Below are 25,828 nucleotides of genomic sequence, written 5' to 3' on the forward strand. Positions count from 1 at the left end.
GCCTCACCAACATCTGTTGTTTTTTGACTTTTTAATAATAGCCATTCTGACTGTTTTAAGATGGTATCTCGTTGTGGTTTTGATTTGTACTTTTCTGATGATTACTGATGATGAGCATTTTTCATGTTTGTTGGCTACTTGTATGTCTTGAGAAATGTCTGTTCATGTCCTTTGTCCATTTTTTAATGGGGTGATTTGTTTTTCTGCATTGCATTTTAAAAGGAAAATTCTCAGTCTCCCTTGAAGAAGTGAAGCCTCCTTCTTTATGCACTGGCCACTGTCTAATACCTCCCAACAATACTTAGAGGAGACTACCTGCTGGAACCTCACTAGAATTGAGAGATCAAATGGTTTTCGCTGTTTTCCCACCGGGGAATATAAAAAATACACAGTTAATTGCAGAAACAAAGGCTGGGCATGATTCCATCCTAAGCAGTGATTCTTCAGGTAGCTGCCCAGAAGGGCCTGGAACTCCTCTGGACCACTGCTGATCTCCAGATACTCCCTGAGAACCATCACCTCGGCGTCCGATTCCTGAGTGGTTTTCACTACTAAATATAGTGACTCCGTGACCCAGTCTCTTGGCCAGGACGCTCTCATGGAATTTGGGTCGTTTGGCACTTCCTGCTTGGTGCCCACCTGTCTAGATTACTGGACCCAAGTAGGTCCAGTATCTCCCTGGTCCAGCCCTGTCTTGAGTCCATCACCTTTATCATTAAGAACCAGCCAGTAGAGGTTGATCATGATCAGGTACGTTCTCTCCACAATTTTCATCTAAGGAAATCCTCATCTCCCCTTTTGAAACAAGGCTGGGCTCAGACTATGGCATCAGTTTTAACATCTTGTAATGCTTATACATTTTTATTGAAGTGTACCAACGTCTTATCTCAGTTTGGACATGAATTTAGAGATATTTCAAATTAGCTAGAGAGAAGAGTTAAAACATAGAAGAACACAAGCTTTTTACATCTATATTTGACAGTGACATAATGTTTTTATTATACATGCATTGTGTAGATTCTCTATGAAAATTAAGACCCTTTTAAAAAAAAAATGAAGGCTGGAAATGGGTATATTCAAAACCCTTTAAAATCCTTAAGAGAGTTTTGCTGTAGAATCTCAGGATAAAGACAGACTCCAACAATATTCATCCAGAAATTTTCATGTAAGTCAGTTGTTTGAAACTTGGGAATTATTTTTCTCTTAGAAACTAAGTCTGTGGTGGTTACTACATCAGCACACAAAATCCTGTTTAATTCATAAACTAAACTGTAATAATAACTGCGTTTACTTGTTATATTGGATTTTTATTGACTAAAAGCTTCCAGCCTCTTTTTTATGCAGCCAGGATAACAGTGATACCAAAACCTATCAAAGATTAGACCATCCTACCCCCAAAAAATAATAATAGGCCAATATCTCTAAAAACTATGTAACAACAACAGAAGAAGCTAAATAAAATACTAGAAATAGAATCTAGCAGTGCATTAGAAGAAATAGATACTTTGTCCAGGTAGGGTTTATTCCAGTAATCCAAAGATGGTTCAGTACTAAGAATGATATACTTATGATTAATGGATTTCATCCCATCAACAAATCTATATGATCATTTCCATAGATTTCCTAAAATACATTAGACAAAACCCACCATCCCTTTAAAATTTTTTTAATAAAACAGAAATGAAGAATTCCCTAACTGGATGAAGTAGATTTATCTCAGCTCAAAAATAAATAGTATGTTTAATGTGGAAAGGATATCATTAAATCCATGATTATTAGCATACTATATATTAAATTTAATTGAATTAACCTCTGGCAGGAGCCAATAAAGTTACACCAAAAAACATAAAGAACATTAGAGAAACACTAAAAACTCCTACAAAGATAATTCAGCAATTAGTGGAGTACCATGTCAATTTATAGAAATCAATTCCTTTGGTATATATAACTCACAATTAGTTAGAAGACATAACAGAAGAAGGAAACCTACTTATAATAGAAACTAAAATAATGTTAGTAAACAACATAAAATGTTAAGAAAACTATGAAACATTTCTGAGGGACACAGAAGACTTGACTTTATAAAATTCATACCCTGTTTTTACATAGGAAGATATTATAGACACCTTTGATGTCAACTCTCCTTAAGTTGTGATTCCATAAATTTAATATGGTTTTAATAAAAATACCAACAGAATTTTAAAACTAGATATAGTACTTCTAGAGTTCATGTGGAAAAGCAAATAAGCATGAATAGCTGGAAAAATTCTGAAGGAGAAAATAAGGAATGATTAGACCCATAAAGCTTTAAAGCCACAATAATTAAATAGTATGATACTAGCACATGAATAGGAAGATAAATCAAGGGAAGAAAATAGTTCAGAAATATGGCCAAATACATGCGAATTTACTTTATGGTCAAGATAGCATCTCAGCTCAATGCAGGAAAAGATAAATCCAGTAAATGGTATTGGGGGACAACTGAGCAGGCATTTAGGAGAAAAAGTTGGACCCATCATTCAATCCTGACAAAAATATATTCTGGATGGAACAAAACTTTAAAAGTAAAAAAATACCATAAAAGTACGAGGATAGGCATAGGAAAATTCTTTCATACATCCAAATGGAGGAAGCTTTTCTAACTATAAATCAAAACCCAGAAGTAATCAAGAAAACAACTAGCAATTAGACTACATATAAAAATTTTAAAATCCTTTCTGATGAAAATCACCATAAACAAAAGATAAATGACAAACAGGGAAAACATTTGCAACTCTGTTCACTCATTCAGCTACTATTTATTGAATGCCTACTATATGCCAGCTATTCTTCTAGGTGTTTGAGACATCATAGTGAACAAAACAGAGTTAATTGCCCTAATATACAAAGAGTTTCTAGAAATCAGTTTTTAGATAATCAACAGCAAATGGTATAAACAGACAGCTTACAGTTAAGGAAACAAGAAACCCAATACCATGTGAAAAAATTTCCAACCTTGCTTATAAAAAGCGATAAAACTACACTGAAATATGAATTTTCACATATCAGATTAGCAGAAATCCCAAAATTGTATTGCTCACAGTGCTGGTACAAGTGTGGAGCATGGGCAGCCTCATGTGTTACTGGTAGGTGGTAATGACACATGAATAAAGATATAATAGACTAAAAAGTATGTTGTTTTACTAATAGTTAATTACAATATCAAAGGAAGATACAATACTAAGTTGGTACTATTGTAGTAGCTATCAGAGTGCAGTTTACCAAATAGCAATTTATCCTACATGTAAACTGCAGACCTAAACAATAATACATATACATAGTTATTCTTTGCACCATTGTTTGCAAAACAACTTAAATACCAGTCACCTCTATGGCATTCCTCCTCCAAAATTTGTATTTCCTCATCTAAATCATGAGAAAAGACAAAACCAAACTGAAAAAGGACTTCTACAAAATACATCACCAGCCATCTTCAAAAGCATCAAGGTCATGAAAAACAAGGCAGAAAAACTCAAGAGTGAAGGAGACCAAGGAGGAGTAGGTTCTGGAGAAGACAAAGGACACTTGGGCAATCTAAAGTCTGGAGTTTACTTAATAGTATCAACCCAATGTTTATTTCTTAGTTTGATGAATGCATCGTGATTATATAACATTAGAGGAGGCTGGATGAAAGGTCTCAACCTCAGCACCACTGACATTGAGGGCAGATCATTCTTGGTTGTGGGGACTGTCCTGTGTATTGCAGGATGTTTAGTTGCATCCCTGGCCTCGACTCACTGAGTGCCTATAGTTTCACCTCCCTAGGTCGTGACAACCAAAAATGCCTCCAGACATTCTCCACTGTCAATTGCAAACTCACCCCTTGTTGAACACCACTGATAGACACTAATCCCTAATATCAACTAACCAATGCAATGCTGTACCTCTTGGTGTATGAGAAGAAGAAACAGACATCTTCAATGTCTATGAGAATGGCTTTTAACTAATCAACACCTTGATTAACCAGTAGAAGGCATATTTAGTGATGATTCACTTATGACTGCCTGTACCTCACCAGGACAAAATTGTGGTTTGTCAGAGAGTCTTTAGCCACAAACAGAATAACAACCACTGGCTTATATTGCAAAAAGGATATGGGAAATTCTATAGACATTGGAAAAAAAAATACATTATAAGAAGTCTAGGCCGGGCATGGTGGCTCATGCCTGTAATCGCAGCACTTTGGGAGGCTGAGGCGGGCGGATCACCTGATGTCAGGAGTTCAAGACCAGCCTGGCCAACATGGTGAAACCCCGTCTCTACTAAAAATACAAAAAATTAGCTGGGCGTAGTGTTGGGTGCCTGTAATCCCAGCTACTCGGGAGGCTGAGGCAGGAGAATTGCTTGAACCCGGGAGGCAGAGGTTGCAATGGGCCAAGGTCACGCCATTGCACTACAGCCTGGGCAACAAGAGCGAAAGTGCATCTCAAAAAAAAAAAAAAAAAAAAAAAAGTCTATACCCACTCTGATGCCATTATCTTGAGATGTCTTAGATATGAATAAAAAGTCACTCCACTCATTATAAGAACTGTCTTTAGAAGAAAATTAAACCGAATTATACCGTAGGAATATCTCTAGATTTTGAAAATCATATACCTAGAGATCATTCCATAAATAAGGAATCAGGCAAAAAACCAAAGGAATTCATTGGTGAGAGGAGAGTGTTAGGGATCTCATTCCCCTGCAACTACTGGCTGACCCCAACCCTGCATTGCAAAAACACTTGGCCCCCTCTGACCTCAAAAAGCATTTGATGCTTCCTCATTAAGCTCTATTTATTGTCTTTACTATTCACCCATCTGCCTCAGTCTGGGCCAAATCTATTGCCCAATCTTCAACTGGTTGCGACTTTTTTGTCTCTTCCCGATTCTGGCATTCCAGAGGGTCAGTAGGTTCCTTCTGCACGTGCTTTTGAGGGAAATGTCCCCCCAAAAAAGCTTTTCACACCACCTTGAACAGACTCTAAACTTAAGCACTACAGTTACTAAGCAGCCTTTGGATTCTTTGTTTTTGAAGTTAGATCTTTTCAGCTATTAGTGGAAGATGTGCCTCACTCTACTCCAGGATTACCAATAGAAATGACAGAAATGGCATTAGTGTTCAGAGAAGATTATGTATATATGGCTGTGTGAACACTGAAAATTATGAGGGTCAACATAAAATCAGCATTACAGGTACTAAAACATAAATCCTGATGGCTTTCACCATTTTCTTAAGAGCAAAATTGCAAAAAGTGATATTAACAGCCATCCTAGACGAATATGAGCAAATGATTTGTTTTTCCTTAAAAGAGCCTCCAAGTGTATTGTGATCATTTTCACACTGATCAAAGAGAGCACCCTTCTGTCAACAGGTATCTGCAGTTTTCAGGACCTGGCAGAAATTCTTCTATGTTCTGCCTTTAAAGGTCAGGTACAAAAGTAGAGGCAGCTGCCAGGCCCCTCTGCCCAGAGCTGAGTGTCTGGGACCATGAGTAGGAAGGATTGAGGCTTGAGCCTCCTTGGTCCGCCAGGCAGCATGGGGTGCCACCGGCCCCTTCTGCAGCTGTACGCCGCAAAGCTCTGGCCTGGCCGTGGCCTCCTACCCCAAGCAACACTTGGTGGACAGACTACCCGGCACATGGCACCTCATGCGCTTTCCAACATTTTGATGCCAACAGTCGCTGGTCACTGAGCCCTGACATTTGATCTGTGGTCTTGACCACAGATTTCGGAAACTTCTGGCAGCCCAGTGTGTACTGGAAGGCCCAAGCCGCTTCCTGGGCTGGCCCTGGGCCAGAAAGCCGCGCCCCGCCCAGAAGCACTGGGTTCTGCAGTCCAGGCCCTTCCTCAGCTCCCAGGTCCAGGAGAACTGCAAGGTCACCTCCTTCCACAGGAAGCGCTGGGTCCGCATCCAGCCCCTCCCCACCGCTCCTCCCAGCTGGGACTACACCCGCATCTGCATTCGGAGAGAGATGGTCCCCGCCCGCATCTGCGTCCTGAGAGATGGTCCCCAAGGCCTGGAGGTGCTTTCCCAACAGGCTGCCGCTGCTGAGCAACATCAGGCCTGATTTCTCCAAGGCTCGCCTGGCCTACATGAAGTGATGGCTTTGGAGCACCCGCCACCCCCACAGCCTGTCTGCAGCCTGGTGACCGTGAAAATTGCCCCACCCGAGCTCAGAGGGAGCCCGACGCCCAGGCCATCTGCCTTCAAGTCTGTGATGAGAAATGGAGTGGCCCGTTCCGTTGTACCCAGGTTTAGGCCGCTGAGCAGAGCCCCCACTCCCAGGCAGCGTTGTCTCAATCCTTCCTGGTGGCCGCCTGCCCTGGTGAGGATATGCGGCCGCCAGGCGCCCGGTCGCTGAGCCACCACAGGAGTGCTGGGCCTGCGGGTAGCTCTGCCCTGACACCTCAGGCTTGCCTGTACTTGGAAGGAGGTTCGCCAGGGGGGCCATGAGCCTCTGAGCACACCCAGCCTGCTGCCCGGCTCCAAGAGTCAGGCCCCTGCCACCACCTCCTGAGCTTCCAGCCCTCAGCACCTTCACCCTACTGACCGCGGTTCCACCCCCACACCAGCCACCGGCCCCACCAGGGCACTTCCCACTGCTCCAGCCGACCACTCAGCGAGCCCCAGGCCCACCTCTCCTCTCCCTTAAAGCCCTTCCCTTTCCCTTGCCCATTCGCTCCTGCCTTCTCCCTGGGGACAGAAGGCATGCTTCTCCCCAGTTTCCACAATAAAATATTTGTTGTTAATAATAATAGGTGTCTTTATTATCATAGAGATTGTCGTATTCTTTCTTCCAAAGACGACACCATGGTTTCTCCAGCTTGGCACTATTACTTGGGCCAGATGGTTCTTTCTTGTGGGGCGGGGGAGAGGGAAGGGGGAGGTGGACGTTGTCCTATGCATTGCAGGGCCTTAGCAACATCCCTAGCCTCTCACTTCTAGGTGCCAGCAGCACACTCGCAGTACTATCAAAAATGGCTCCAGGCGTTGCCAAATGCTCCCTGGGAGGGTAGAGATGTCAAAAGTCATACTGGTGGAGAACCACTGAGGAACAGTGACCTCTACTGGCAGAAACAGGCAAGCCTAGTCCCCCAAAATGTGCGGTTTTCTAATACATATCAAAGACGTAGGGACAAACCAAATGAAGTGGCGCATGCTGGACAGAACACATTTTCACCAGTTTTCTAGAATGCTTGGGGTGTGAATGATTCCTGTGGTCTGGTCTTACTAGCAATCAGGAAATGCAAAATTGTTACAAATGAGCTACTATTTTAAACGTTTCAAATTGGCAACAATTTAAAAATACCGAGGGCTGGTAAAGACGCATGGAATTGGAATCCCAGGTGACACTGTGGAAGCAAGGAGTCCAGCCACTCTGGAATGGCATTTGGAAGTGATTCCTAGAACAGAAAACGCAGCTACCAGAAACCCTGTAGCACACATACACAGACACTGGTGAGGATGTTCTTTGCGGCACTCGTCACCATAGCAGAGAATTGGAACAACCCAAATGTCCATCAGTACGGGACTAAAGTAAATATAGTATATGCTGTCACGGGAATACTGTTCCACAGATTAAAGGAAAGCCAGGTGCGATGGCTCACGACTGTAATCCCAGCCCTTTGGGAGGCTGAGGTGGGCAGGTCGCTTTGAGTTTAGAAGTTTGAGACCAGCTTGGACAACATGGTGAAATCCTATCTCCACAAAAAATACAAAAATTAGCCGGGTCTTGGTGTTGCGCGCCTGTAGTCCCAGCTTCTCAGGAGGCTGAGGTAGGAGAATTGCTTGAGTCCAGGCGGCAGAGGTTGCAGTGAGCTGAGATCACGCCACTGTACTCCAGCCTGGGTGGCAGAACAAGACTCAAATAAAAAAAACAGGAAAGAAATAGTGCAGGGTTTCTCAACATCAGCAGAATCAGGCTAGATAACTCTGTGTGAGGATACTCTGTGTATTGTAGGATGTTTAAGAGCAAACCTGGCATCTGTCTACCAGATACCATTAGGACCACCAGCAGTTGTGACAATCAAAAATGGCTCCAGGCCTATAATCCCCACAATTTGGGAGGCCAAGGTAGGTGGGTCACTTGAAGCCAGGACTTGGAGACCAGCCTGGGTAACAAGGTAAAACCCTGTCTCTACTAAAAATACAAAAATTAGCCGGGTGTGGTGGCACATGCCTGTAGTCCCAGCTACTCAAGAGGCTGAGGCACAAAAATCACTTGAACCCAAGAGGTGGAAATTGCAGTGAGCTGAAATTGTGCTACTGCGCTCCAGCCTGGGCAACAGAGCGAGACTCCGTCTCAAGAAAAAAAAAACAAACAAAAACGGCTCCAGGAGTTGCCAAATATCCCCTGAAGGACAAAGTCACCCACTTGTGGCAACCACTGAGCTAAGAGCTACATTTTTTTAAAAAAAGGATAAATCTCAAAAGTACTTTCATATGAAAAAGATTGGAAGTAGAGTATTTTCTGTAGCACAATGCCATTTATTCAAATAATATATTTTATTACATAATATAGTGCTTATAATTTAATTCATATTTATATTTTATTTACATACTTATATAGCAATTGTTCATTATATATGAATTAAAATATAAGATTGAGGTATTTTGAAATATTAATATGTAATATATTCTATATTGTTTAATATAAAGATTTCATCATATAAATTATATAAAAAAATATAAGATATTATTTCTGGCATGATAGAGGAGGCCAGAAACCAGGTAGGAGGTAATTTGGATACCTTACCCATATTGTTATTTTTATCTAAAGCCTCTTTAAATACTGTTCAAACATGAATTACATGGTATTCCCCTTTAGAGAGTCATAGAATATAGCCATAAACTAAAGCAAATTCCCTTCACATGGAGCTTGCTGTCTAAGGGGTTGGAGACAGACAATAAACAAGTAAATAAATGCATACACTGCATGCTGGTGGAGGGGAGGAAGGCGAGTGCTCTAAAGAAAAATAGGGAGGGTTGCATTAAACTCTCAACCCATCTGGGGCCCCAGATACTCTCCTTGTCCCAATTACCATGGAATGATACTCTCTTACTATGTATGCAAGTTCATCAAATGTTTCAGTGTTTTCTTTGGTGGCAACTCATGCTTTAATAGAGTACCACACAAATAAAATGAAGATATTTTATCTACTTAGAAATAAAGATTCCCATAAGATTTAAATTGTTGCTGAAAATATTAAACCTTACATTTTCAATGGAGACAGTTTCGGTTACACACAAAAAGTCCTGGACCGAAGCTCTAAAAATCTAGCTTTTAGTCTGAAATTTTCCACTCCCCCATCTCTGGGATTGACAAGGCATTGCAATGTGAATGAGGTACCAGAAGGGGCTTGGGCTCTGTGTGCATCAATGGTGACACTTTGGGCATTTTGAGTGGGATATTCCTTGTTATACAGGACTGTCCTGAGCCTTAGACAACATTAATTATTTGTCTAAGACAACATTAATTATTTGTCTAAGGCTCAGGACAGTCCCACATAATTAATCCCCACCCTCTAAATACCATAGCACTCTCCAGTCATGGATATGGCTCCAAAACAACCCCTCAGCATTTCTGGATGCTGAGGCGAGAAAGACTTCTAAATCTTTGACATTTATTTTCACACTCCACTTGCCTGCTTCTTGCCAAAAATTTTCTAACAACCATCTATAGTTACTCAGCAAGGGCTGGTAATTATTCATTCATTTATTTGGGTTTCATATTACTTTCTTTTTTTATTTTTTTCATATTACTTATTGTGAATTACTTCACTTTTAGAAATTTTATTCTTTGTATAGTTTTAGAGTTTACAGAATGATTAGTTCTTTGAAATGCTGTCTTGCTCATTTGACGTAGCTTTTTGTGGGCATTAACCCCAAAGCTGCTTTCCACAAGACACATCTGAGCTGTCAGTTGTATTAAAATATAATAGTGAGTTTGTGATAACACAAGTCCGTAAATTGCTTGACACTCCTCCCTCCAGGAGTGCAGCTTAAGTCTCCTCCCCATAAGTATAAGGGTTTAGAGATTCCCTTCTGACAGTTACAGTTTGGAAAGGGAAACTTGGCAGGCACCACGTGATCCAAGGGAACAAAGTGAACTTAACAGTGATGTCATGTGCATATCAGGGACCCTGACACCATATGCTGAGAAGGGCACTTCACCTCATTTTCGTCTCCAATAATCACTATGTTCTGGCTAAATTATGAGAAAACAGCAGATAATATCCAGTTGAGAACTTTTACAAAATACCCAACCAACCCTCTTCAGAAGCACCAAGGTCATGAAAAATAAGGAAAGACTGAGAAACACAGAGTTGGGAAGACTAAGGAGGAGGAGATCTAATCGCCTGTTGTAATGGATGCATCCTGGTTAGGTATAATAATAGCATTAGGGGAACTGGGTGAAGGGGCCAGAGCAGGCTTTCACAACCTCAACATTTGGGGCCACCTCATTGCTGAGGGAACCATCCTACGCTTTGTAGGAAGTTTACCAGCATCCCTGGCCTGCACATGCCAGCAGTACATCCCTTTCACCAAAACCCCCTACCTGGCCAAATAGTGAAACCCAACAGTAAGTACTTCTGTATAGTTCCAAATGTTCTGGAGTAGGGAAAGGGCACAAATTGCCCCAGATTCAGAACCGTTGTTACACAGGAACTCTGTATCTCTGCAACTATTTTTTGAATCTAAAATTATTTTAAGTTATGACATATATATGTATATGTATTGATATGGTTTGGCTTTGTGTTCCCACCCAAATCTCATCTCAAATTGTAATCTCCATGTGTCAGGGGAGAGACCTGGTGGGAGGTGATTGGATCAGGGGGCAGTTTCCCCCATGCTGTTCTCATAATAGTGAGTTCTCATGAGATCTGATGGTTTTTTGTTTGTTTTTGGTTTTTGGTTTGTTTGGCTGGAGTGCCTTGGTGTGATCTTGGCTCACTGCAACTTCCGTCTCCCAGTTTCAAGCAATTCTCCTGCCATAGCCTCCCAAGTAGCTGGGACTACAGGTGCATGCCACCATGCGTGGCTAATTTTTGTGTTTTTAGTAAAGACAGGGTTTCACCATGTTGGTCAGGCTTGTCTCGAACTCCTGACCTCAGGTGTTCCACCCTCCTCAGCCTCCCAAAGTGCTGGGGTTACAGGTGTGAGCCAAAATGCCCAGCCAGATCCTATGGTTTTAAAAGGGGCTCTTCCCCCTTCCCTCACCTGCCACCATGTAAAAACGTGGCTTTGCTTCTCTCTTGCCTTCCACCACGATTGTAAGTTTCCTGAGGCTTCCCCAGCCATGTGGAACTGTGAGTCAATTAAACCTCCTTCCTTTATAAAATACCCAGTTTCAGGTAGCTCTTTATAGCAGTGTGAGAACGGACTAATACATGTGTATATCTATAAATTGATAGATAGATGTATTTTAGCAAGAGCTAAGCAGTTACTGAAAAAGTTGCCTAGGCACTATAAACTACAGATAATGACATAAAGCACTGGATAAATTACAAGTTCTGATTGGCATCATTGATAATGACATAACAGCTAGAAATATACTTTGAAAATAGTGAGATATATTCAAATGCAAGATATTGGCACCTGCCAGGTGCAGTGGCTCATGCCTGTAATCCCAACACTTTGGGAGGCTGAGGCAGGAGGATTGCTTGAGCCCAGCAGCTTGAGAGCAGCCTGGGCAACACAGTGAGACTCTATCTCTACAAAAAAAAAATTTTTTTAAACTAGCTGGATGTGATGGCATGCACCCATAGTCCCAGCTACTCGGGAGGCTGAGGCAGGAGGATTGCTCAAATCCAGGAGGTTGAGGCTATAGTGAGCCGTGATTGCACCACTGCACTCCAGCCTGGGTGACAGAATAACACCCTGTCTCAAAAAAAATTTTTTTAAGACGTTGGCACCCATATGTTATAAGAATAGTCTTAGTAATTATTCAAAATTTTAAAAACTTGGCTTTTTTCTAGATGTCCAATGCACTGTCCATTGCATGACAGAGCCAAAACTTAGCTTTTTTCTATATTCACATGTTTCATATGTTTGTTATTATGCCATCCACTATACTAATGCCTTAAGTAGCACCGTTTCTGTTGTTTCTTACAGGATTGGCATTAGGAAAAAAGATGAATAGTTTTACTTGCCTAGGGTCTTCTTTAACGGAAGAATACTAAACATCCCTCCTACATGATGGTGCTGCCAAGAGTAGTAAAATCTCAGATTTTAAGAAAACAAGTTACCTTGGGCTCAATAAATAGCAGTCATAAAAATATACCTGTAGAGATGTGTTTATATTTTGTTCACATACATGCAGTTGAACTAGGAATTAATAAGCCCACTTCCCACAGTAGCAATGCTGTGGGAAGGGGGCCAGGGGAAAGCCTAGCCCTGCTCCGAAGGCAGCAAAGGCTGTATATGAAGATGGAGACAAACTCTGGGCTGGCGCTTCCTACTTGCTTGGATGATGCTTTCAGAAACTAACTGATAACTTGGCCTCCCCAAGAGTAAGAAACCAAGGTCCAACAAGAGCTAACACCCAGGCAACAGGGAACTGCTTCTACCCTGGCCATTGTGTGCCAAATCCACCATAGGAGCATCCTCCTGTGGGACTGAGGTGAAAAAGAGAAAGAAATTGGGGGTGGTGGGTGGGACACTGTTTTCTTGCATCCACTGCACCTCAATAGACAGGCCTCTGGTTTAAGAGCCAGGATGTTAAACATGCTTCATTCACTCACAACTATTTACTAAGAGCTAACCTTGATTAGCCAGTATGGTTAGGGATATGGTTAGGAAAAGAGTTCCTACTACAGTGGCCTTTAGATTCTGTGCCCCATCCCATGCAGGAATTTAGTGATGCTAAGACTCTTGAAAACCAAGACCAGAGTCTTGAGCCCACCAGAGCATTAAATACCAAAGTGGAAGCCAGTAACCCCCGTGGTGGCAGAATTTGCACATAGTTCCATGCCCTGTGTGAGAATAGATCCAGGACATGGGGAGGACAAAGAGCTTCTAGATTTCACGTGGCTTGTCTGCATTCTTTGTCAGGAGGGTCTCTAATCCCTGCCCTGATTTGAACTTCATGGCCTCCAAGCAAAGAGCATCTATTTTAATTTGATCAGTTGCAGGGTCACTAGGGAGACTATCAAATACTTTGTCCATCATCAACAAATAGATTTCTTTGTGCCCTGGGACATGAGAACATGAGACCCAAGTCTTTCCTGTGCAGTGAGCCCCTGTATTCCTGAAGCTTGGCCCATGTGGGCCATTCAGTAAGTGATTGTGAAGTGAGTGGATGGATGACAAAAGGTTAACATCTCACTGTTTCTGGAATTTTTCCCCAAGAGACCCTGTCAAACATTTAGTTGCGTAGGAGCTGCATTAATAAGGGAGGGAAGAAGGAAGAGAGATTACTTCCTTGAAACATCCTCTACCCAGATACAAATATTCAGAGACACATTATAACAAAAACTATAGTGAAAGAAGAATCCTGAATATACTGTAGCCAAAAGGAATTGTAAACATAAAGAGAGAAAATTTGTGCTAAAAGAGAAGTCACATGAAGAACACAGCTCAGTAGTTAACTTCTTTAGCTATCAAAGGATAGACATTTCTTCTCATTATAAATTTTGTACAACTAGTGACTTCATGGTCTTTCTTCCAAATGTCACTACATTGAATGTCCTCCAAGATTTTCAGAGAATGAAAAATTAACCAACAAGCACTTATTCAGCTGGACATGTCTTTAATAAACAAACCAAAATACCATTAGTGTAACTAAATAGAAATCCTGCATTTTCAAGGTGTTAAATATAGATGGGTCTGATGAATTCACTTCAGTAATCATTTTGACCAGTTGTTTTTACCGAGAAATTATATTAACTCAGACACCAGTGTCTTCTTTAAGCAAATCACGAAAAAGAGGTAAAAGCGTTTACTCCCCTTCCTCAAGTGTGGGAAGCCCTGGTCTGAAGGTTTCTCTAAGAATTGGCTCCACTGCCATTTTTCATCAATGGCGCTAGACAGGGCCAACTGCCTCCAAAAAGTAGTAAGAATTGGGCTCTTGTTTCTGGAAATCAAAAGAACTAAATAGGCGCTGGGCTGCTGTTTTACAAGCACAAGACTGTTAATCCCCGTACTGTGGATACAGCAGCACATTGTTCCTTTTTAGATCACAAGATTCATCCTTGAATAATTAGGTAGAGGAAGAAATCCATTATATATCCTACACCATTTAACTCAGAAAAAGAAAGCCATGCCTGAGCTAGACCTCTACCTCTCTTGCTAAAAATGATAAATTATCTAAAAACCGATATTTGAGTAAACTAAGCAGATGAATTTCCCAGTTGACCTGAGAAATAGTCAGGGGCTGTAGATAAATAAGAGAAGGAAGGAGAGAGAAAATTTCCCAGTTGACCTGGGAAATGGAGTAAACTTTATAGCTTCCTTAGAAATTACTTTCAACATTGTAAAATCCTTGTGACATCGTTTTAGTAGATCTGGCCTAAATCTTATTATAATTAGTTGAAACACCCAGTTTTTCAACCAACAACTGCAGAGTTGACATTTCCTATGTAAGTCCCAAGAAAACCTCAAATAGAATAACCTATAGATATTAGAGCATTCTTCTGTCAGCTAAGTTTTTTCATCTACCATTCTACTGTTTTTTGTTTTGTTTTGTTTTGTTTGAGATGGAGTCTCACTCTTGTCACCCAGGCTGAGGCTGGAGTGCAGAGGTGTGATCTTGGCTCGCTGCAACCTCAGCCTCCCAGGTTCAGGCAATTCTCCTGCCTCAGCCTCTTGAGTAGCTGGGATTACAGGCACGTGCCACCACGCCCAGCCAATTTATATATTTTTAGTAGAGATGGGGTTTCACTGTGTTGGCCAGGCTGGTCTCAAACTCCTGACCTCAGGTGATCCGCCCGCCTTGGCCTCCCAAAGTGTTGGGATTACAGACAGGAGCCACCGTGCCTGGCCTATCTTCCATTCTACTTTTAAGGAAAACCAGCAAATAACAAGAAAACCATTTAATATAAAGATTTGTAAATAATCACTTCAAAAGAAGTGCCTTGTTGCTGTCACATTTAGTCCATCTTCCTATAATTCTTATCTGGGCCAGTTTCTTGAGCATGGGACATGTGCACTTACACAAGCCTGTGCTCTTAAGAGGGTCTTACCCATAGTTTAATGTTCTGCTGTTGTAGTCTTGAAATTCTTAATGATTTAAAAAGGGGTCCTTCATTTTCATTTTGCACTAGGCCCTGCAAATTACATAGCCCATCCTGATTTCTACAACTATAGAATAGCACAATGGGAATTCCGTACGGATTAATAATATGTGACACTTACAGCTTTTTCTATATGCTTCCAAGTACTTCATATAAATTAATTCATTTCATTCAATGGTAAAATTGGTAGATGCTTAACTTTTAATGAAAGACAAAGTCAGATTCACTCTAAGGACTAAAAAATATATATAACATTACATTTTAAAGATTTTCAAAAACATAATTTGTTGTGGAAATGAATTATTGTCATGAGGTATCCCCCACTAGATGGACTTCCTGTAGGATCAGGGGCCCTGGTCTTCTGTAGGGATGAGCAAGCTTTTCTGAAGGGCCAGGTGCTAAGTGTTTCAGGCTTTGTCTGTTAGGACTACCCAACTCTGCTGTTCTAGCAAGAACACAGCCTGTGAGCAATAGATACTCAAATGACCAAGCCTCTATTCCAATGACACTTGGTGTGTGGACACTGAAATTAGAATTGCAGATAATTTTCAGGCATGACAAATCTTTTTCATTTTCCAACTATTTAAAAATGTAAAAATCATTGTTTTTATTGTTTTTATTAATATTAAAAATCATTATACAGCTTGTGAGCTGTATAAAAGCAGGCAACAGGCTGGATTTGGCCCACAGGCCATGGTTTGCTGACTGCTGATCTTAGCCCTCATTTGACTCTCAGTGCCCAGCACATAGCAGGCTTTCAGTAGAGGTCACTTGATCCTGTGGCTCCAGCCACAGCAATGTAGTTTGCACGGGCTGGCCTCATGGACAGCAGTGAAGGAAGAAGTTGATGTTGCTCATACCGTTCCTTTTGGGCACTCTGTCAGCTCCTTCTTCCTCGCCTCTTGACAGCATCTGGGGCAGATGGTGTGGCTTTCCTGTCACTTCCGGCTACTGAGGCATCCAGGCCAGTCTAACCAAAGCTGCCTTCCTGCCTCTCATCTACAGCTGCTCTCCTTCGAGCAGTTCTGGCCAGAGCAGGGACCTGAGTGGCGGGCTCCAGCCATTTGCTCTGGGCTCTACTCCCTCCCTGCCTGTGTCCCCCTCCCCCATGCTTCATTCTCTTCACTTAGGGACAGGAAAGCAAAATCATGGGGGTGTGAGATAGACAAGGAAAGGCCAAATCCTTCTTCCTGGACCAGGGCCCTTGTGGTTCCCCTTGCTGTGAGGGGTCCTCTGTGGTGGTGGTCCAGATGCTCTCCACTCAGAATGCTCCTGTGGGGCCTTCAAGGGCCCCTCCGGGGACCTCTGCACTGCATCTTCCCCTGACATGAGTGACATGCTCTGACTGACTTCCTCCACCCCACCTCAGCTCTGCCTCCAGGGGTGTACATCTCCACCCTCACTCTGCTGCCTTGTCTTGCCCTGTCTCACTTAAGGACATGGGTCTAACAGGCAATGACTCCATCCTGTTCCCTTCCAAAGCCTCTGCTTGGCCCCAGAAATATATCAAGTGCAGACTACTCAGAAAACTGCCCTCTCTCTCCCCAGTCACAGGTACTCAAGCCAACCTTCCACCATGAAACTTCTCCAGCTACGAGGCAGGCACTAGCTTCAGAGTATCTTCAAGTTTTCTGAAATATTTATAGAATAAGGAGTAAGAGAAAAATAAACAGCCAATGTCCAAGACCCCTGAATCCGTCTTTGGAAAGGATAATTCTACTGTGTTAGTTTCCTATGGCTGCCATAACAAATACCACAGACTAGATGTCTTAAACAACAGAAGTTAATTTTCTCATAGTCTAGAAGCTGGAAGTCCAAGAGCAAGGTATCAGCAGAGTTGGCTTCTCCTGAAGCCTCTCTTTTTGCCCTGTAATAGCTGTTCTCTCCCTGTCTTCATGTGATCTTTTTCTGTGCACATCTGTGTCCTAACCTCCTCTTCTTTTAAAGACAAAAGTCAGATTGGATTAAGGCTGACCCTCATGACCTCATTTTCCCTTAATTACCTTTTTGAAGACCCTATCTCCAAATACAGTCACATTTTAAGGTACTGGGGTTTGGAACTTCAACATATGAATTTGGGAGGGTAGAGGACAAGATTCAGCTTATAACAGCTACCCTCCAGAATTTTTAATTCACTCAGTCTCACTTTGGAACCAAAAGACCTCTGGAAGGCAGATTTTAAAAGCTAACCCATTTGCCAAGCTACTGGTGTTTTCCATCCACCCACCACACTGGAGAGAGGTAGTCTCTTTGCAAAGTTATTTTCAATCCCATCTTGCATTATGTGGTGCACTTTCCCATAGGAAAAGGCTGTTCATGTAGGAGTGCAGCTTCCTTTATGTCAGTGCATGTGGAATCCAGCCCAGCATCTGAATTGCATCTTAAACACATCCTGCTTCATTAAGCTGCACTCATCACTCATCGCCTTGACAGCCAGTATTGCTGCAACTCATACTGCCTGGCAGCAAGATCAGCATGTCCCTCCATGCAGGGCACCTGGCCAAGAACCAACTCTTCCTGCCTGGAACATTTTTCCTCTCACAGGCTCCTTTTTGTTAATCCAGTCCCAGCTTAAATGGCACTTCCTCACAAAGGCCTTCTCCTGACCACCCAAGATAAAGAAGTCCCCCCATCCCACCCCACCATATCATATCATTATCAAGGTAGTTAGTAGTTCTTTTCCTTTGTAACATGTGTTCACCATCAATTTCTCCATTGGTCTACAGATGCCATGAAGAGCATTTCCTAAGGACACTCAAGTTGTCACTTGTGTGTTCCAATTTTGGCTTGGGAAATTTTATGCACTGTGGGCCTAACAACAGCCATCATTTTTGTCACTGTGACCTATGCAGTTGGCTGCTACTTTTTCATGCAACTACACACAAGTAAAGTGCAAGTATGTAGACAGTGGTGGCCCCAGGGGATGGTTTGGGGAGAATTTAACCCATGATAAGTTCCATCAGTACTTCTCTCATAGGCACGCCATATAAATGTGAGATCTCAGTGAAAGGGGAGCTTGCTGCCAAAATGTAGTTTCAACACAAGTCCCGTATAATCTCTCCACCCATCAACAAAGAAAATCTGAAGCCATCACTGTCTGTGAGGGTAGGCATTCTTATTGACTACTGAAAACTAGAAGGAATGTCTCATATGTCATTAATGGCTATTTTGCTCATAGGATGGATTTTGTTTTTTTGGAGACAGAGTTTTTCTATGTCACCCAGGCTGGAGTGCAGTGATATGATCATAGGTCACTGCTGCCTTGAACTCCTGGACTCAAGTGATTCTTCCTACTCAGCCTCCTAAGTAGGTGGGACAACAGGTGCACACCACCGTGCCCAGTTAATTTTTTAAAAATGTTTTGTAGAGATGGGGTCTCACTTTGTACTCAGACTGGTATTGAATTCTTGGTTTCAAGTGATCCTCCCGCCTTGGCCTCCCAAAGTGTTGGGAATTACAGGTGTGAGCCACTGTGCCCAGCCAGGATGGATTTCAAACTAATTTACGTTGCAGTGAAACAACTCCCTTGGGCATGAAGGAAGAACTGGCTTTAGATGTCCCCTTGTACTATCTGTAATAACTTCAGGTAGGAAAAGTATAACTTGCTGAAATACAGATAAAATCTGAATCCTCACTTCGGTGAAGAATTTTAGGATTCTCTTTCCTCAAAGTTACTTTCATAAATATAAGGAAAAATAAATTTGAGTTTCACTCTCCCCCTGGTCCCTTTCCCTGCTTAAGTAGCAGAAGCACAGAAAGACCTCTAATCTACGAACTTGAAAATCAAGAAAGACTATTGTTGATTAGGGGTTGGTACATGGTGTTCAGATAGGGAAGGCTTATTAACACAATGTAGAGATGATGAATGAGCCTGTTCAAGTGTAGATAACAATGATTAGCTCAGTGCAGCAGATAAAAATGAAGATCCTACCTCCCAGGATGGCATCTGGAGAGTGGATAGTATTCTGCCAGCTTTGGAAACTGGATGAAAAGCAAATCTGGCAGAGGTACCCATTTCATTCCCAGCTTGCTCAGTAGCTGGTGATTGGAAGAAACTCTGCAACAATGTTCAGTCCCTGGACAGGAAACCCTCCTTCCATGATTCTTCTTTAACATAGGTCTGAGAAAAAGAGAAATACAATATTTTTAAAATTGAAGACGCTAGCCAACTCTCACCAGAACACATATTTAAATTGTTTTTCAGCTCTTGAGGATTATTTAACCTGATCTGTCCTTTCATTGATTCCTCTTAAAACCAAGAGCTTGGGCTGGCTGGGTAGGGGTCCAGTTTTGGTCACAAAAGAAAGCCCCAAGCTATTTAGATCAGAACAGGATTGATGTAGTTCTAGATTGGGTTGGGTATCCTGCCAGTGGAACCAACTTATCTTGGGCAAGTGTGAACAGATTGAAAGCTTGTGCATTGAAATACATAGCGTATTTCTTCTAGGGCATTCAAAACATTTCAAAGAAAGAGCCTCCATGCATAAGTGAAATTGAGCACATATACTAATTAGAAGGTGTACAACTCACAAGAGGATAAGGAAAGAGATAATAGCTCTCAACATATGTATACTCTGCTACCCAAATTTCTACTCCTAAGTAAATACCCAAGAAAAAGCATACAGAAAAAACATGTACAAGAATGTCTATAGCAGTTTAGCCACCTGTTGTGCATATATCTGACATATAACAGGTACTCAATAAATGTATAAAATTGAACATATCTTTATATCCCACATATGGTTTCACAGGTCAAGTGACACATACTAGTTGTGTCATCAGTTCATATTTCTAGCATGTACTGTAAATACTTTAATAAAAACCGTTTTATTAACAATTTCCATTTTAGTCTATTATTGCTTTAATAAAACATTAGAATGAGGTCTTTAGGAATGATTTACTCAAGCTTAAGATAACTATGCAGAAGGGCCCAGCAATAAAGAAAGTGTTATTAGAAAGCAGTTTTTTCAAAATGAACACTCAGGTACTTCACTTCCTATTTTAGTTCCCAGAGCTGCTCTGTCTCACTCTAAAAACATTATCTTGCAAAGGGGTTGGTTTTGATCAACCCAAAAATCTGGTAGCTGTGAAAATCAAAGTTAATGCTATAGAACAGCGTTGTCCAGTGGGACATTCTGTGATGATGGAATGTTCTGTGTCTGTATATGGCAGCCACTACACATAGATGGCTATTGAGCACTCGAAAGAGTGGCAATAATGACAAAATGTGTAAAACAGAGCCCAGTGATTCCTAATATTTTATGCAACTGGAATGAACAGAAAACAGATCTACAACTAAATGGCTCCAAATTATTTACTGAAAGTTTACCCTCTGTCATTTTAGGTGGTTTAATATTTTCTTTCGGAACTTGTAAAACAGTCACAGGCTCAAATTTCAAGCCTCAACACATCTGCAAATTTAGAGAAATAACAAGTCCTTTAAGTCAAAGATGCACTCAAACAACAGAAAACTGGTTTGATTTTGTTTATGTTTTTTATTTTTGCTTGGAACAGAGCTGGATGCAAAGTTAGTTAGGTTTTTTATTGCTGTTTTTTAATATTATTTTTATTGCTGTTTTGGCAGTGGTTATTCTCCAGCCTTTTCTCTTACTGGCCCATGTTAATGTATTTTTAAGTTTCAAGGCTAACTACCTGGTTGACGGAGTTCCACCTGAATAGCAATTTCTGGCCAGGTATGGTGGCTCATGCCTGTAATCCCAACACTTTGGGAGGTGGATCACTTGAGGTCAGGAGTTTGAGACCAGCCTGGCCAACATGGTGAAACCCTGTCTCCACTAAAAACACAAAAATTAGCTGGGCGTGGTGGCGGGCGCCTGTAATCGCGGCTACTTGGGAGGTTGAGGCGGGAGAATTGCTTGAACACGATCTCATCACTGCACTCCAGCCTGGGCCACAGAGTGAAACTTCGTCTCAAAATAAATAAATAAATAAATAATGAATACCAGTTACCAGGAAAAGAGGTCACAACATCCTTTTGGAATAGAAAGCAAAACGCAAACAAAAAAGGAAGAAAAACCCACTCTGCACTTAAAGCTGCCTGAGCCACTCTGTGACCCAGATTAAAATATCAGAAAAAGAACAAAGCCACCACCTAAAAGGTTTAATGATTAACACCCATCATTTGGGTTAATATTTTCATAGAAGTCACCTGTCTCCTGTCAGTTATTTATGGAAATCTACGGATTCGTTGTTTTTTTCCAGACCCTGCCTCAAAAGAATGTCTCCTCTGCTGACTCAAAGTTGGAATCCTACCTGACCCCTTCTGCGATTCTCTGGTTAGGTGCATCATGGGAAGAATTGAGTCCTGTCTAGAGGTTTTCTTGGCATGCACTTTCCACCTTTTCGGGGCTAGGATACCTGGTTCATAGACAGACTATCTTCATTCAGGAAACAAACGTGACTCTTTTCTCTCTGGTAAACAAAGGGTACCCTTCCATGAAGGGCCTCACCTGACTCTCACCACAGCGGGTGAACATCCCAGGAGAGCTTCAGAGCTTCCTCTTACCTACTTGAGGGTAGAGGGTGGGAGGAGGGAGAGGATCGAAAAACTACCTGTCAAATACTATGTTTATTATCTGGGTGACAAAATAATCTGTACACCAAACTCCCGTGACACACAATTTACCTATATAACACACTTGCACATGTACCCCTGAACCTAAAATAAAAGTTAAAAAAGAATGCTGAAGTTGCAACAAAACCTCAGAGATGCTCTGAGAATTAAGATAATGAGTGTAAAAGAATCTTTCCCCGGTGGGCATTCCACAGATGCCAATCGATGCCCCGCCCAGAGGTTAATGTCAGGGCTTTCCTCTCTACCATGCTGCCTCTTCATAAATTCAGTCCCCAAATTCCACCCCATTCCTCGAAAATCATGAATGGCAGAATTAGATTGGGTGACTCTGGTGTTAAATAGAAATGTTGGATTTTCAAAGCAACGAGGAAAACATCAACAATGAGACTTCTGCAGCACTTTCAGAAACACATCATTTCTCCCTCCTTGTAAGGGTGGTATTTTATTGTAAAAGACCCATATCCGTCAGCTAAATCCAGCTGAGGAAGCTTTTTCTCATCTCCTTCACCTTGGTTGCAAGGACACGGAGTCAGGAAAAGCTGTACTAAAAGGAGAGGCAGCCACAACTTAGCCCAGCCATCCTAGCAATGTCACTATATTAAGTGCAATGGAAATTTCCAGAAGGAAGAGCTCACCTAGCTAACCCCTGAAAAAAAAAAGCCAGACTAGATGAAGTCATCTTGGGAAATGTTAAACTAAGTAAAGTCATCATGGTAAGGAAAAATCAATATACATAGAGATAGAGATTATAACAAAGCGTTTTATTTGCATCAAGGAAGAAAGCTATGCTAAGGACATAGAAATCTGCTCCAGCTTTCCTTTAGCCTTACACTTCATAAAAGTATCAAGTGGCTTTCTTTGGCTTTTGCTTAGTCATCTATGTAACTACGGTTGAAGACAGTAAAACACTGAGTCTTAGTGTAAGTCATTCATTTGAGAAGACAGTCTCTTTTGAATAATGGTTTCTCGATGTTGTATCATCTTTTTAAAAAGAGCAATAGAAATTCTTTTTAGAAAATACAAAGAAGCACAAGGAGAAAAGTAAAAATCACCTGTAATTCCACCAGCGTCAACGAATGACCAATGTTAATGTTTTCTAAATATTTGGAACATACCTTTCTAAGCCTTGTGTTTTCTTTTGTGTGTAATACATAAATTCTTAAAAACAAAACTGGAATCATGCTATTATACAGCTTTGTCATCTTCTTTGTTGAACTTAACTGTGTTCTGTTTTTGTTTTTTTATTGTTGTTGTTGTTGTTTTTACAGAGACAGGATCTTGCTCTGTCGCCCAGGCTGGAGTGCAGTGGCACCATCATAGCTCAGTGCAGCCTCAATCTCCTGGGTTCAAGCAACCCTCCTGCCTCAGCCACCCTCCGCCCCCCGCCCCCACAATAGCTGGGAGTACAGGCACATGCCACCACACCCAGCTAATTTTAAACTTTTTTTGAATGGATGAGGTCTTGCTTATATTGCCCAGGCTGGTCTCGAATTCCTGAGCTCAAGCAATCTTCCTGTCTCAGCCTTCTCAATTGCTGGAATTACAGACCTGAGCACTGCATCCGATCCACAGTGTTACTTTGAGTGTATTGGACATCTTTTAATGACTGTCTAATATTTCATTCATTTTAGAGATCTATTATATGCTTTTAAATTTATTTTTTATTTTTTTAAATTACAGCAAGCAACGCTGTAATAAATATTCTGGAAACTGACAAATTTTTATTCACTTCTATTAATATCTTTGGTGTAAATTTAAATTTTGGAGTCAAAAGGTATAGAAACATGTAAGGTTTTAGTATGTGTTAATTTTGTTTCAAAAGGATTATGTCAGTGTACAGATTATTTGCTGTATATGAGTGTCCATTTTCCAGGATCCTGCACCATATATTATTGGCTCTCAAAACTCTTTTGGCAAAACAAATGGTATAGCAGTATGTAAATACTGCTTCCATTTGCAATTCTTTGTTTCATAGTACAACTGAACATTTTTATATGTTGAATGGTCATTTGTATTTCTTTTTCTGCTTATTTGATCCTTTGCCCTTTTTTTGCCAAAATTTTCATTATTCTCAATTTTTTTTTGCATGAATTTGTGTGTGCACAGGCATTCCTTTTTTTTTTTTTTTTTTTTCTTTTTGAGACAGAGTCTTGCCCTGTCGTCGCCCAGGCTGGACTGCAGTGGCTCAATCTCGGCTCACTGCAACCTCCACCTCCCAGGTTCAAGCGATTCTCCTGCCTCAGCCACCTGAGTAGCTGGGATTACAGGCACACCACCATGCCTGCCTAATTTTTGTATTTTTAGTAGAGATGGGGGTTTCACCGTGTTGGCCAGGCTGGTCTGGAACTCCTGACCTCAGGTGATCCACCCACCCCGGCCTCCTAAACTGCTGGGATGACAGGCATGAGCCTCCGCACCCCGCTGCACAGACATTCTTTGCCAGTTGTTAGTTCCCCTTTCAATTTGATATATGATTTTTTTTGCATTTTCCCAGAAAGCAATCCTATTATTTCATGTCATCTGCATATACTTTAAAGTTTCTCTCCTACTTTTCAATAGTAATACCTAGTTGTTGATGTTGTTGTTTTGTCTCATTGTAGTGGCACTATCAGAACAGAGTGACATAATGGTGGGATAACATGGACACTTGTCTTCTTCCTTACTGTAATGGGACTGTTTCTACTCCATATAATCTGGTGAGTCACTGTTAAATATGATTTGTTTTCTGATAAAAGTATCCTTTTATTTCCAGTTTACTAAAAATTAATCAGTAATCGATTTTGAAATGTAACTATGTTTTCAGTATGTATTATGATCAATGGGTTTTTTATTCATTTAGTACTTTTATACTGATAAATTTCTTTACATTGATCTAACCCTTATATAAGTTAATTTTTGTTTCGATTTTTCATTATTTGATTTTGACTATTTTAGTTATTTTCAGCAAGCTACTAGACATATTTTGCTAGGTTTTTCCTAAGATTTTTAGCTCTATTTTCATGAAGAATAGCATATAGGTTTCTTTTCAGGAGCTAATTCTTGAAGATTTTTTCTTTTTATTGCCACCTTGAATATGGTATAGAAATATTTCTAGGCCGGACGCGGTGGCTCATGCCTGTAATCCCAGCACTTTGGGAGGCTGAGGCGGGTGGATCACGAGGTCAGGAGATCAAGACCATCCTGGCTAACACGGTGAAACCCCGTCTCTACTAAAAATACAAAAAATTAGCCGGGCGTGATGGCGGGTGCCTGTAATCCCAGCTACTGGGGAGGCTGAGGCAGGAGAATGATGTCAACCCGGGGAGCGGAGCTTGCAGTGAGCCGAGATCGTGCCACTGCACTCCAGCCTGGGCTACACAGGCAGACTCCGTCTCAAAAAAAAAAAAAAAAAAAAAAAAGAAAAGAAAATAATATTTCTAGCATTTTCTGTGTTTTGAAATACTTTAAAAAGCATATGAAATAAACAGTTTAGGGATAAATAATCTGAATCATGCATATTTATGGTGAGAAGTTCTCTGAAAACTTCCCATTTCTTCCATGGTCATTTATATCAGATTTCATGAATCTTTCTAAATCCATTTAGACTCTACAATTTCCAAGAAAATCCTTTAATTCATTCAGATTTTTCAGTATTCTCATGAGCATCATAGGATATTTTCTATAAAATATCTGTTTCTGTTGCTATGTTCTCTTTATATTCGCTGGTGAATACGTTACTTTTTTCTCAATTTCCCATTGGACATGCCACAAGTTTTGCTAGTTTTTTGTTGTTATTTTTTCAAAGAACGTGCTCTTGGATTAATTTTCACTTTTATTCTTTCTGTTTCCTGATTCATTCATCTTAGTTCACTGATTAAGTTATAATTGTTTTGTTGTTTTGTTTATAACTCTTGAGTTGATTAATAAGCTTGTTTATTTTTGGTCTTAGTTAATAATGAAAACATCTGTGGCTATGGATTTTCCTCTGAATACTACTCTG

General features: G+C 41.1%; 1 protein-coding gene and 1 non-coding gene across 5 annotated transcripts in view; both read left to right on the forward strand.

Annotated features, from left to right (window-relative positions):
* Positions 1-25,828, forward strand: part of CA5B (carbonic anhydrase 5B) — a 109,951-nt gene that overhangs the window by 22,264 nt on the left and 61,859 nt on the right. For all 4 annotated transcript variants that reach the window (XM_030807155.1, XM_030807154.1, XM_030807157.1 and 1 more), the window contains one exon: positions 24,450-24,545. The gene's annotated coding sequence lies outside the window, so the exon portion shown is untranslated. The remainder of the gene's footprint in view (positions 1-24,449; positions 24,546-25,828) is intronic.
* Positions 19,183-19,322, forward strand: LOC115833447. The gene has a single exon (XR_004028879.1). It is a non-coding gene; the product is annotated as a small nucleolar RNA SNORA7 (small nucleolar RNA).

This window comes from Nomascus leucogenys, chromosome X, assembly GCF_006542625.1.
Source record: "Nomascus leucogenys isolate Asia chromosome X, Asia_NLE_v1, whole genome shotgun sequence".
NCBI lineage: Eukaryota > Metazoa > Chordata > Mammalia > Primates > Hylobatidae > Nomascus > Nomascus leucogenys.